Consider the following 12,193-nt stretch of genomic DNA (forward strand, 5'->3'; position numbering starts at 1 on the left):
ATACCGCCATGAATTTCGCCAGGCTTACTAACGTTCCTACCTACTCGCCGCCTTAAAGAAAGCAATAATATTAAAACATTTATTGGTACCCTACCAATATGGTACTACTTTCACCAATGTTTAAATGAAAATCGTGTAAGTTCACAAAGTTTTGGAGTTTTTTTTAAATTTGAATTTTCAACTGTTAGCATATCGTCATTCAAACCTCATCCCAATACTTGATATTCAAGAACCAAATGGAGGGTACATTTTCAATCCCGAGATCATCCTGATTCCAAAATTGTATAATATGTCTCTGTAGAGCAAATGTAGACTGAGATACAGGGGTCCCCGACGGATAAACAGAATTTCGCGTTTATTATTATTTGAAGCAGTCTTGCGTTGTGTTGACAAACTTGCACTTAAAATTCCTGCATTTCAAATCAAAACTCATTAGTTACTATGGTGGCAACACTACTTACCTTTCATACAATATACTTTCTTTATTACTCTCTCTCTCTCACAAACTATTTCTCCCTCAACAACAACTTTTTCTTCTCTCTTCTAAATGCACGTTGTGACGTATATTTTGATTCCTCCTCTTCTGTCCCTCCATATAATAGATATTGTGACGGACATACAGACAGAGGTTTGCTTCTCTTCAACAACTTTTCTCCCCCTTCTTCTAAATACACGTTGTGACGTATATTATGATCACCCGCTTCTTTCTTCCCCGTAATAGATTTTGCAATAGACAGACAGACGAAGAGCCGCTTCTCTTTTATGATATAAAATTGTATTTTTATGTTCACAAATGGCCATTCACCAATATTTTATATCTTTAATCTGTTTATTGTAAATAAGTTATGTGTAACAATGGGATACGTAATCACTGGATTAATATATAGTAATCTTAGCTCTACAATAAATGTTTATATATATATATCGTTGGTATTATGCAAACGTGTCGTAAGTCCAAAAAGTTGCTTTTTCAGAAAACGAAAAAAATAGTTTCACCATTCCATAGCAAAACTGTTGTACTAGATTTTAACAATTTTTGATACCTTGGCATCTGAAGCAACTGGAGATACGATAGTTTAACCAAAAGAACCGGCTATTGTAAGGAAAAATAAATATTGAAAAAAAAAAACGCATTTGTCCAAATTTGGACATACGACAGTTTATCGTAATAGCAACGATATAAAATTAATGTAGACAGCAGTGTGCAATGTTTTACCAAAAAGGAAAACCATAATTGACACTAAATGTGACTAGAGTGCTAGAAACACCTACATTACAAGAAACAAGAGCTAAAATGCTTTAATGCTGTAGTCAAAGCACATAATTGTTTACATATGTACAGACAAGGATTATAATCGACCGAAAACACCGATCGAGAATTCCCTACACTGATCGGTCAGTTTCGGCAATTTCCGTTGCCTCATCAGTAAGGACTGGCTCGACTACGGCAAATTTCGGACTTAATTCTCTGTCGGTATATATGTTTCCGTCGTAAAAATCTATGGATGATTAGCGAATCGCTATATACACAGACAGATAGGCACACACACACACATCTATTATATAAAATCCGTTCTGTCTGTCTGTGTGTATGTCTTCTAGGATCTCGAGCATCCTCCATCCGATTGCGCTCAAATTCGATATGCAGATACCGACGGTATTAGGGCGTGTATAAGTCTTGAAAAAATTACAAAAATCGATTCCCGGTGAGAATGCGATCGAAAAAGCCGTGGGAACATGCCAAGCTTACTGTTTAAACCATGTTTGTGTTCTCCCAGTCAACAGCTTATCATTACTGGTACTTTAAACTCTTCGGTTGCATATTTGTGTGAATAAAATCGTTTTTCTTTGTAATAGAAAAAAGTCTATCTTTATTTCTGCTTTTGCTGGTGTCTCAAATTTAGGTTAAATCAGTGTTTCTCAAAGGGGATGCCTGTGGGACGGTCGGACAAGTTGTTTTGAGAAAATTTGGTTTAAATGTTTGACAACTCAGCACCATCCAATGGACGGGGAGCGTTTTGCTCGTGTATATATATATATATATATATATATATACAAATACGTACATTTATCAGCATACGTATATGTTTACATATAATGCGTGCGCATGCACACGCACACACACACACACACTTTCTCCCATGCATGCATGTATGTTGTCTGTGTATTTAGTTGCATTATGGCTGAATTATTTAGAAATTCGCTTCGCAACTACGAGGTCTCAGGTTCAGTCTTAGTGCGTGCGTGGCATCTTGGACCAATGTGTTCTTTTTCCTTATCCTCGGATCTGCAGTTACTCGGTGAGCGAAAGTTAATCGAAGATAGAAGCTAATCGAAGTTATCGAATGGCTCCATCATAAAGTTTTCTTGGATCAATCTTTAGCCTTTGGCTCGCTTTCACTTGAGATAAATAAGGTCCGTAAATAGCACTATTGATGTGGAAATCGATTAGCCCTATCTCATTCAGCGTCAAATTAAATAGCCACAAATGCATTCTGAATCACTGATTTATAGCATGCAAATAGCACACACACACACATTCATACACGACGAGCTTCCATAGTTTCCGACTGCTAAACTCACTGAAAAGGCATTGGACAACCTGAGGATAGAGCAGAAGATACTGCATAAGGTGCTGCGCAAGGGAACTGAACCCGAAACCATATGGTTACGAAGCCATGCCTGCGGCTTTATTTCTTCCGTTTTTCAAATCTACATTGGCATTGTTTATGCTCCTGTTCACTTCTTACATTTCTTCATCACAATTAATCCTTAACTCGATCATTTCCTCTTCATTACAGGTGTAATTTTTCGTCTGAGTTCAAATACTGCCAAGGTCAACTTTACCTTTCACCCTTTCGGGGTCAATAAATCAAGTACCAGTTGAGTATTGGGGTCGATGTGATCGACTGTCCCTCACCCCACATAATCCAGGTCTTGTGCCTATACTAGAACGGATTACAGGTGTAATTTTTAATTACCGCGTGTACACGTGTATAAGTCGCACTATACTTGATTTAAACTCAAAAGTCTGGGGGCGCGACTTATGCTCGGAGCAAAACTAAAACTAGGAACGGAAAAATTTTGTACCAAGATTCAGCACTATAAGAGTGGTGCGGTTTATACACGAGTAGATACGATAAAATATGTAAGACGAGCTGGTAGAACTATTTGCACGCCAGACAAAACGCTTAGAATTGTTTCGTCCTCTTTTGCGTTCTGAGCTCAAATTATGCTGCGGTCTGCCTTTCATTCTTTTGGGGTCGATTAGATAAGTATCAGTCAAGTACTGAAGTGGATACAACCGACTTTTCCCCCCTCTTAAAAAACCGCTGACCCTATGACAAAATTTGAAACCATCATTTACATATTCTTTTATTTGTTTCAGTCATTTGACTGCGGCCATGCTGGAGCACCACCTTTAGTCGAGCAAATCGACCCCAGGACTTATTCTTTGTAAGCCTAGTACTTATTCTACCTATCTGTCTTGCCGAACCGCTAAGTTACGGGAACGTAAACACATCAGCATCGGTTGTCTAGCGATGTTGGGAGGACAAACATAGACACACAAACATATACATACGTACGTACATACATACGTTCCCGTTCGTCGGACAGTTTTTGTTAGCAAAAACTGTCCGACGAACGGGAACGTGAAACTCAGAGTAACAGGTTTTGTTGAATTTTCTGCTGCTTTAAATAAAGTATATATATATATATATATATATATATATATATATATAATATATATATATATAATATATATATATATACGACGGCAGCCACTCCTAAGTACAAATAAAGGTTACAAACCTGAATAAGGGATAATAAAATCCAATGAAAATCCTGGTTAGTTTCCTATTTAAAAAGTGTTGAATATTATAATTAATATTTAGCTGCAAGGTAACAGGATAAACCGTAGTTTATATATATTTCAAGAAGATAAAATAGAGAGATAATTAATAATTATTTTAATTATCGTAATTAATTTCTAAAGGTCTGGAATCGAAACAGCTGTCATAGATGATGTCTAATTTTTAATTAATAAATAATTATTAATTATCTCTCTATTTTCTTATCTTCTTTATATATATATATATATATATATATATATATATATATATATATATATATATGTATATATTGATAGAAATGGTAAGACAACAAAAGAATGAGAGAGACCTCGTTATTATGTGAAAAGAGAAGTTTATCTGTAAATATATGTGACAATTATTCGGTAGCAATGATAAAACTCCGAGTTTCGGATGTCGGGTCGGAAACCCACGCCCCGACATCAGAAACTCGGAGTTTTATCATGGCTACCGAATAATTGTCACATATATTTACAGATAAACTTCTCTGGTATCCAGATGGTTAAATAGCTGTTTATTCTTCAGATCGCACTTATTGAAGAAACCTTTTGTTCAAGATTATTGCGACGTTTGTTTCAAGCCTGAATTCGCCATACAGGGAAATCCTAGAAATAATTTAGTTGAACAAGACGATGATGGCGGCGGTGGCGGCGACAACGACGACGACGACAACGACAACGACGACGACAACAACAACACAACAACAGCGGAGATGAACCAAAGAAAAACAACACCGGAAAAGATGAACAGAATCTTGTTATTAGTTGAAGTTACAGAAGAAATTGAAATTATAAAGAATAATTTCTTGGAGTTAAGAATTCAATAATGACTTATATAATTACGAGAAAAATGGCGTATAGAGAGTCATCCGCAAACATATATAGAAAACACAACGAACTGAACTTCACCCACAGCTAAATTCTTTTACGACAAAACAATTACGCAAATAAGTCGCATTTGCTGAACGCAAGTGGAGGGTTGTTGATCGAGATTTTATTCCCAAAGGTGGGGTATATATATATATATATATATATATATATATATATATATACGTGTGTGTGTGTGTCTATCTATCTATCTATGCAAAAGTATATGAAAATTATGTTACATGTGTTAATATGCAGTCTGGGGATCGTGGATAAGGTAGGGGGTTAGGTGAATTATTTCAAGTGATATACGTTCATGAAATATGCGTGTGTGCGTGTGTGTGCATATATATGTATGCGTATATATATATGTATATATAACGTATATATGTATATGTATGCAAACGTATGTATATTTGTATATATTTATATATATGTATATATGTGTATGTATTTGTATATATATATGTTTATATATGTGTATATGTATGTGCGCATATGTGTATATATGTGTATCTATCTATCTATCTATCTATATATGTGTGCGTGTACATGCATAATTGCATATATATGTGTGTGTGTGTACATTTATATGTATATATATGTGTGTATGTGTATACCTATCTATTTGTCTATAAATCTCTCTCTCTCTCTCTCTCTCTCGATCTTTCATTTTACGCATACACAAAACGAGTTGTACATAGCGATAAAGAAAAAGGAAAAGTAAGCAAAAGAAAAAGATAAAATATATGTAGTGAATGGATTAAACAAAAAACGCACCCACACACATGAGCAGGAGAAGCAACGCAGACATACACACACATTATGGAGAGAGAGAGAGAGAAGAGAGAGAGAGAGAGAGAGAGAGAGAGAGAGAGAGAGAGAGATGGGAAGAAGGGAAAAAATGAACAGTTGAAGGAGCAGCGAAAAACTGGAGGAGAGTGGAAGTTATCGTTCTTTAATTACGCTCTTCACACTATGAACAATGTGAAACCATAGAAAGCAGCACTTGTTATATGTTTATTTTCCATCAGCAGAATACAGATCCATTGTTCAGTTTTGAATTAAAAAAAAACTTGAATAAATAACTACAAGACCAACAGCGATACCTAATTCAAACAACAAACACACACACTCTCTCCCTTTCACTCACACACACGCTAATATACATATATACTCGCACACACGCACAAATACAAATATATATATAATTATATATGCACACATACATAAATATATACACATATACTTATATACATAGAAGTATATTTACATGTATACACACAAATATATGTACACACAAACATATATATACATATATATACATAAACATATATACATATTTACGCGCACACACACATATATATGCACATGATTACGTGTGTGTGTGTTGGTGTATATGTATATATCTATATACACATATTAGCTATTTATGTATATATACATTTATAGAAATGTATGTAAATATATATATCAACCTATATATTAATATTTATATATTAATGCATATACATGACACGACAATTTGTAAAAAAAAATTAATTTTTTTAAAAACATTTCCACCGTAAGGAAATCTTAGAAAAACATTTGAAGAGAAAATGGTGGAAATTCTGAAGGAGTCTTTTTGTCTGAAAGAAAAATGGATTCAAGTGAGGTTAGCCATATTACAATAGGATAAAACTTTGGCATAGCAAGTTTCTCATTCAAAACGAAACTAAAACTTACACATGCACACACATGGTAGAATAAATATAAAAGAATTAAAACAAAACCCAAATGAATATGAAATTGCAAGAAGACGCAAGCAATCATAGGAGAAAAACATTCCCCAGCAAAAAACGAAAAAAAAAAAAAATCGAAGGAAAAAAGAAGAAGCGACAGCAACAAAACAAATGCTTATAACTAAAAGCGCGAGATGCAAAAGGTTGTTTAAAAATGTGATCTGATGATGAGATAATAATAATAATAATATAATAATAATAATAATAATAATAATAATAATGATGATGATAATAGTAACAATAACGATAATGATAATAGTAATAATGATGATGATGATTATATTTACAGAAAGGTTGATAAAAATCAGTAAATAATAATAATAATAATGGTTTCGAATTTTGCCACAAGGGCAGTCAATTTTTTTTTTGGGGGGGGGACGAGTCGATTATATCGACTCCAGCGATTCGCTGTTACTTAATTTATCGACCCCGAAAGGATGAAAAGCACAATCGACCGCGGTGGAATTTGAATTCAGAACGTAAAGACGGACGAAATGCCGCTAAGCATTTCTCCCGGCGCGCTAACGATCCTGACAGCTCGCCGTCTTAATAATAAAAATAATAAAAATAACAATAATCTTTTCTGCTATAGGCACAAGGCCTGAAATTTTAGGGTAGGTGGCTAGTCGATGACATCCACCCCAGTGATCAACTGGTACTTATTTTATCGACCCCAAATGGATGAAAGGCAAAGTCGACGTCGGCGGCATTTGAACTCAGAACGAAATATCGCTAAGCATTTCGCGCGGCGTGCTAAGGTTTTTGCCAGCTCGCAGCTTTAATAATAATAATTACAGTAAATACAAATGATGCTGCTAACAGCAACAACAACAATAATGGTTTCAAAATTTTGGCATAAGGCCAGCAATTTTGGGGAAGCGGGTGAGTCCCCAGTGTTCAGCTGGTACTTACTTTATCGACCCCAAATGAGATGAAAGGTAAATAACAACAAAATGATGATGATAATGATTTCATTCAGGAAATATGGTTTGTGATGCTTACTTTGCTTCGTTTGTTGTTGTAGGGGAAAAGAAAAATCTCAAGAAACTGTATAAATACAATTGTTTCGTTTCGTTTCGTTTCCTTTTTTTCTATCCTTCATCATTTCTTTCTTTCAGTCTGAACTACCAATCAAAAGATGTAAGGTCTCCCCACCACTTTCTCTTTCAAGCACACACATACACACACACATCACTGCTTTCTTTCCACGGGAAGAAGATAAAACACGCTCTGTTATTATTTACTCCGATAGCTTATAGTCATTATTTACCGTTGTTAATAATAATAATAATAATAATAATAATAATAATAATATAATAATAATAAATAACGGTGTTGAAAAGGATGATGATGATGATGATGACTGCGGTTATTGCTTGTTTTTTGGCTTCCTATTTAATTTTTTTCTTTTCATTTAAACGAAAGGATTTAGAATTTTCTTATTTTATTTCATACAAAAAAAAATACAAAAAAATAAAATTATATTCTAAAATAAAATATCTGCCTCAGTTTCCTTTTACAATCTTTTTTTTCCCTTTTTCGAAATGTTTTCACTTTACTGTTTTCAATTTCGTTTTGTCATTGAAGTCTTCAAAATTTTTTGACTTTCAGTCACGGCTACGGATACATCCGTTCCATCTCCACCATCCCACATATTCCAAGTATTTATTTATTTATTTATTTAACTCAATTATTACTTCACTTAACTATTTAGTTTAAGCAATTTTCTATTATTTTTACCACAGCTGGTGTTTTCCGCTTTCGTTTCTGTTTTAATTTTTATTAAATTTTGATATTGCGTTTTTCCTTTTGAATTTTAATCTCATATATTATTTTCGTATTTTAGCTCTTATTTTCGTATTTTATCATATATATTATTACTTTCGTGTTTTACATTTTTTATTTATGTACTTTATATATTTCATTTTCGTATTTTATGTTATATCCTATTATTTTTATATTTGTTTCACTATTTTTACGTTTTTGTTTAGCACAAATATATTTTAATTACTCATCTGTTGAACGTGATTTCAGGAACAGAGTGGACAATGAAAAATGCAAGTTCAACGTGCCACCACAGTCACACTGTGACATCTCGCTACTCTATGGTTGATCTACTTCCTTGTAATAACAGCCAAATCTCCCTCAAATCATTCTTTACAATCTTCAAAGAAAGGAAGGATATTTTGGAGACTGTAGTCTGTTATAAACTATCAGGAGTGTGTGACTGGTCATGGTTTCACTGTCTGAATATAAATCTGTTCGACGAAGGCTGATGGATGGCAAAGCGAGATTCTTAACTACACATCTATGTCTGGACCTATAAATTCGACTGCTATTTCTAGCAGATTGTTTGATTATTAATTCTTTACCATTGTTGTTTGATGTTTATATATACACACACAGATATATATATTGAAATTTACAGAAAAAACAAAGGACGAAGACAGGTGTATGAATAACAAGCAAGTGTATTTAAGTTTGACACTCGGGAAAGTGAGAAAGTCTTACGTTGGGAGCCTACGCTGTACAACAGAAAGGAATAAAAGAAAATAAACAGAGAGAGAATAAAAAAAAACTTGTGGATTTTACGGTCAAGCATGATGACTGGTTAAGGAAAAAAGTTTCACAGTAGAGGTAGAAAGAAGGGGAAATAATAAAGTATTGGTGATTCCCAAACGGAGGTGCGCGTGCGTGTGTGTGTGCATGTGAGAATGTGTGTTTGTGTGGATAGTGACTTTGACGTCTGTGGATTTGTGCGTCTGTAATGTGTGGGTGTGCAGATAATGGCGTGTGGAGTAGGTGCTGGGAAGTGGTCAGTGCTGGTGTGGTGGTGTGGGTGCATGGGGGATGTTGGGGTAGGAGTATGGGTAGGGACGTGGGTGTGGTGTGGGTGGAGGGTATCAATGGAGAGAAGGTGGGTGGGAGTGAAGAGAGGAAATAGGTGTCAGAGGAAGAAAGGTGGGTGGAGTGGAGAGGAAGTAGGTGTCAGCTGAAGAGGGGAGGGGAGTTGAGCCCATGTGACGCAAAGGAGTGAAGAGAGAAGATTAATTCCTGTTTACGGCGAATGTAGGGGTCTCGGATGCCTCCTGTGCAAAGACAATCCGAACGCAGACAGGTGTTGTAGTGAATGACCGATAGAACGGAAATGGCACGAGACCAGAGTGTCATTGCCGAGTGTGATGTCTCGGAGGTGCTCCGCGAACCGGTCAGCCAAGTGGCGTCCCGTTTGACCGATGTACAGATAAGGACAGAAAGAGTAAGAGATGCAGTAAATGACGTTGCTAGAAGTGCAGGCAAAGGAGTCTGTGTTATGATAGGGACGATGATGGGTGCCTGTGAGGATGGTGTTGGAGAGGTAGGGTCAAGTGCGGAGCGTTGCGGGAGCAGGGGAATGAGCCAGGTTGGGAGAATGGGTTAGGGAAGAAACTGTGGACCAGGAGGTCACACAGGTTGTGGGCTCGTTTGAAGGGAGAAGGGACAGGTTGGGGAAGATGTGCGAGGTGGAGGGGTCGGACTGGAGTCGCCGGAAGGCTCGGAGAATGGTGCACTATAGGGGCAGATTGGAAAGTGATAGGTGAGGGGGAAACGGGAGACGGGAAATGGCGGGGCGGGGGCGGGAAGAGAGAGAAGAGTCACGGTTCATGGAACGTTTTCTGGCAAGGGCTGTGAGGTTAGTGGTGAGGGGATATCCATAAGGGATGAAGTGGCGAGCCATGAGTTGAGACTGAGTTTCAAAGTCATGGTTGTCGCTACAGAGCCTGCATAGACGGAGAAATTGGAAGCAGGGGATGGAGAGTTTAGTGTGGTATTGTTTGAAATTTATGTGTGCACACGTTGAGATAGGGAGCGTTGGTCATTAGTTTAACCTTAGGCACAGTAGGCGCTTCCTTAATGAATTCAGATGTTGCAGGGCAAGGAAGCAAATTTTATATACATGTTGTCGGCTAGCTACAAATCAGACCGGTAAATGGGTTGCCAATAATTCCAGGAGTGCGGTCTATGGTCACAAAAACATGCGGTTTGTGGAAACGCGCGTAGCGATACATTAAAATATTCATAAATTCCATCCATAGATTATTATTATTATTATTATTATTATTATTATTATTATCCTACATTATATCGGCACAGCTCGGTACGATCCCATAAAACTGTTGTTGCATGTTGGAATCACGAGGCCATAGCCGACATAATAACATAGGAACTTCTCTCTCTCTCTCTCTCTCTCTCTCTCTCTCTATATATATATATATATATGGTAAAAAGCTTGTTTCTCAACTACATGGTTCCAGGTTCAGTCCCACTGCATGGCACCTTGGGCAAGATTATTCTGCTATAGGCTCGGACCGACTAAATCATTGTGAGTGGATATGATAGACGGAAACAGAAAGAAGCCCGTTGTATATATATATATCTTCAGGTTATCGTTCAGGTAAGTCTTTCGTTAGATCACCTCGCCATTTCATCCCCATAGTTATGTGTCATTTCTAGCAGTTTAGAGACATAACTAAACCCATAGATATAGAGGCAGACAAAATATAATTACAATCAAAGTACAAAATACATGAAAAAATAAAGAAAGACTTGGGGAAAGCAGAGCGAAGGTCCCGGATGTATTTTGTATTTGTAACAGTATTGGTTTCGTCTGTAAATTATTGGGAATGTCGCATTATTTTGTGCATGCAATATCGTACTGAGGGAAATGGCTAGAGAATCTAACAAAGAATTTATTTAAACAATCAGCTTAGAAAGCAAACTTTTCATCTTGGATGTAAGATAATGATTGTCAACGTAGGTGTAAAAATGTGTCGAAACAATGGTAGTGAACTAAGTACATTCTTTATAAAGAGTGTTAATTCTCTTTTCTTTCATTTGTCTATTTATATAAAATCTACCGATATTACAGAATTTCTGTTGTCTCTCCAGTGGCAGAAACATTTCCTCTGTTCCATTGTATGATGACATCAGATAGCCAACGACTGTGGATGGGCTTTGCGTAGCATTCTACAAGGTCATTTACTCAAATTTTACTTAACTCTGTTTGTCTGTAGATACGCACATACACACACATGTATACATATATTTATATATTGTTGTATGCCTGTATGTATACAAATACATACGAATATATAGACATATCGTATGCGTGCATATAAACAAATACATACGAATATAAACACAGATACACACACATATTGTATAGTGCATATATATATATATATATACACACACACGCACGCACACATGGAAACATTCACACATTCCTATGTGTGTGATGCAGTTATACATCTGTATTTACCATACAACGAAGAAATTTGACATTCCTTTTGAAATAATGTTGTCGGTTCAATCCATATTGACTTCATCTTTCAATGAATGATTGAATGATTCAGTCAGAGAATGAAAGAAGGGAAGCATCAAAGAGAAAAGGAAGACGAAAGACAAATAAATAAATAAATATATAGGTAAAAAAAAATGAAAAACAAAAAAGGAGTAAATATAAACGGCAAAAAAAAAAAGCGAGCGATGAAACAAGAGGAAATGAAGGAATATTTGGAAGAATGAGACAAAGAGAGAATGTGCAACATCAAGTGGCACCATATTTTACGTAGAGAACCAATGAAAACAGGCATCAAGTCGCAGCATCGTTAAACAAAAGAGAGGTATGTAG

The 12,193-nt window shown here is 35.9% G+C and overlaps 1 long non-coding RNA gene across 1 annotated transcript; it reads right to left on the minus strand.

The window, feature by feature from the left end:
- Positions 1 to 380: 380 nt before the first annotated feature.
- On the minus strand, positions 381 to 11,569 carry LOC118764982. Its single transcript, XR_005000822.1, has 3 exons — positions 11,559 to 11,569; positions 11,026 to 11,029; positions 381 to 453 (listed from the first exon to the last, which is right to left on the minus strand). It is a non-coding gene; the product is annotated as an uncharacterized LOC118764982 (long non-coding RNA).
- Positions 11,570 to 12,193: the final 624 nt, after the last annotated feature.

The sequence above is a fragment of the Octopus sinensis genome, linkage group LG10, assembly GCF_006345805.1.
Source record: "Octopus sinensis linkage group LG10, ASM634580v1, whole genome shotgun sequence".
Lineage (NCBI taxonomy): Eukaryota > Metazoa > Mollusca > Cephalopoda > Octopoda > Octopodidae > Octopus > Octopus sinensis.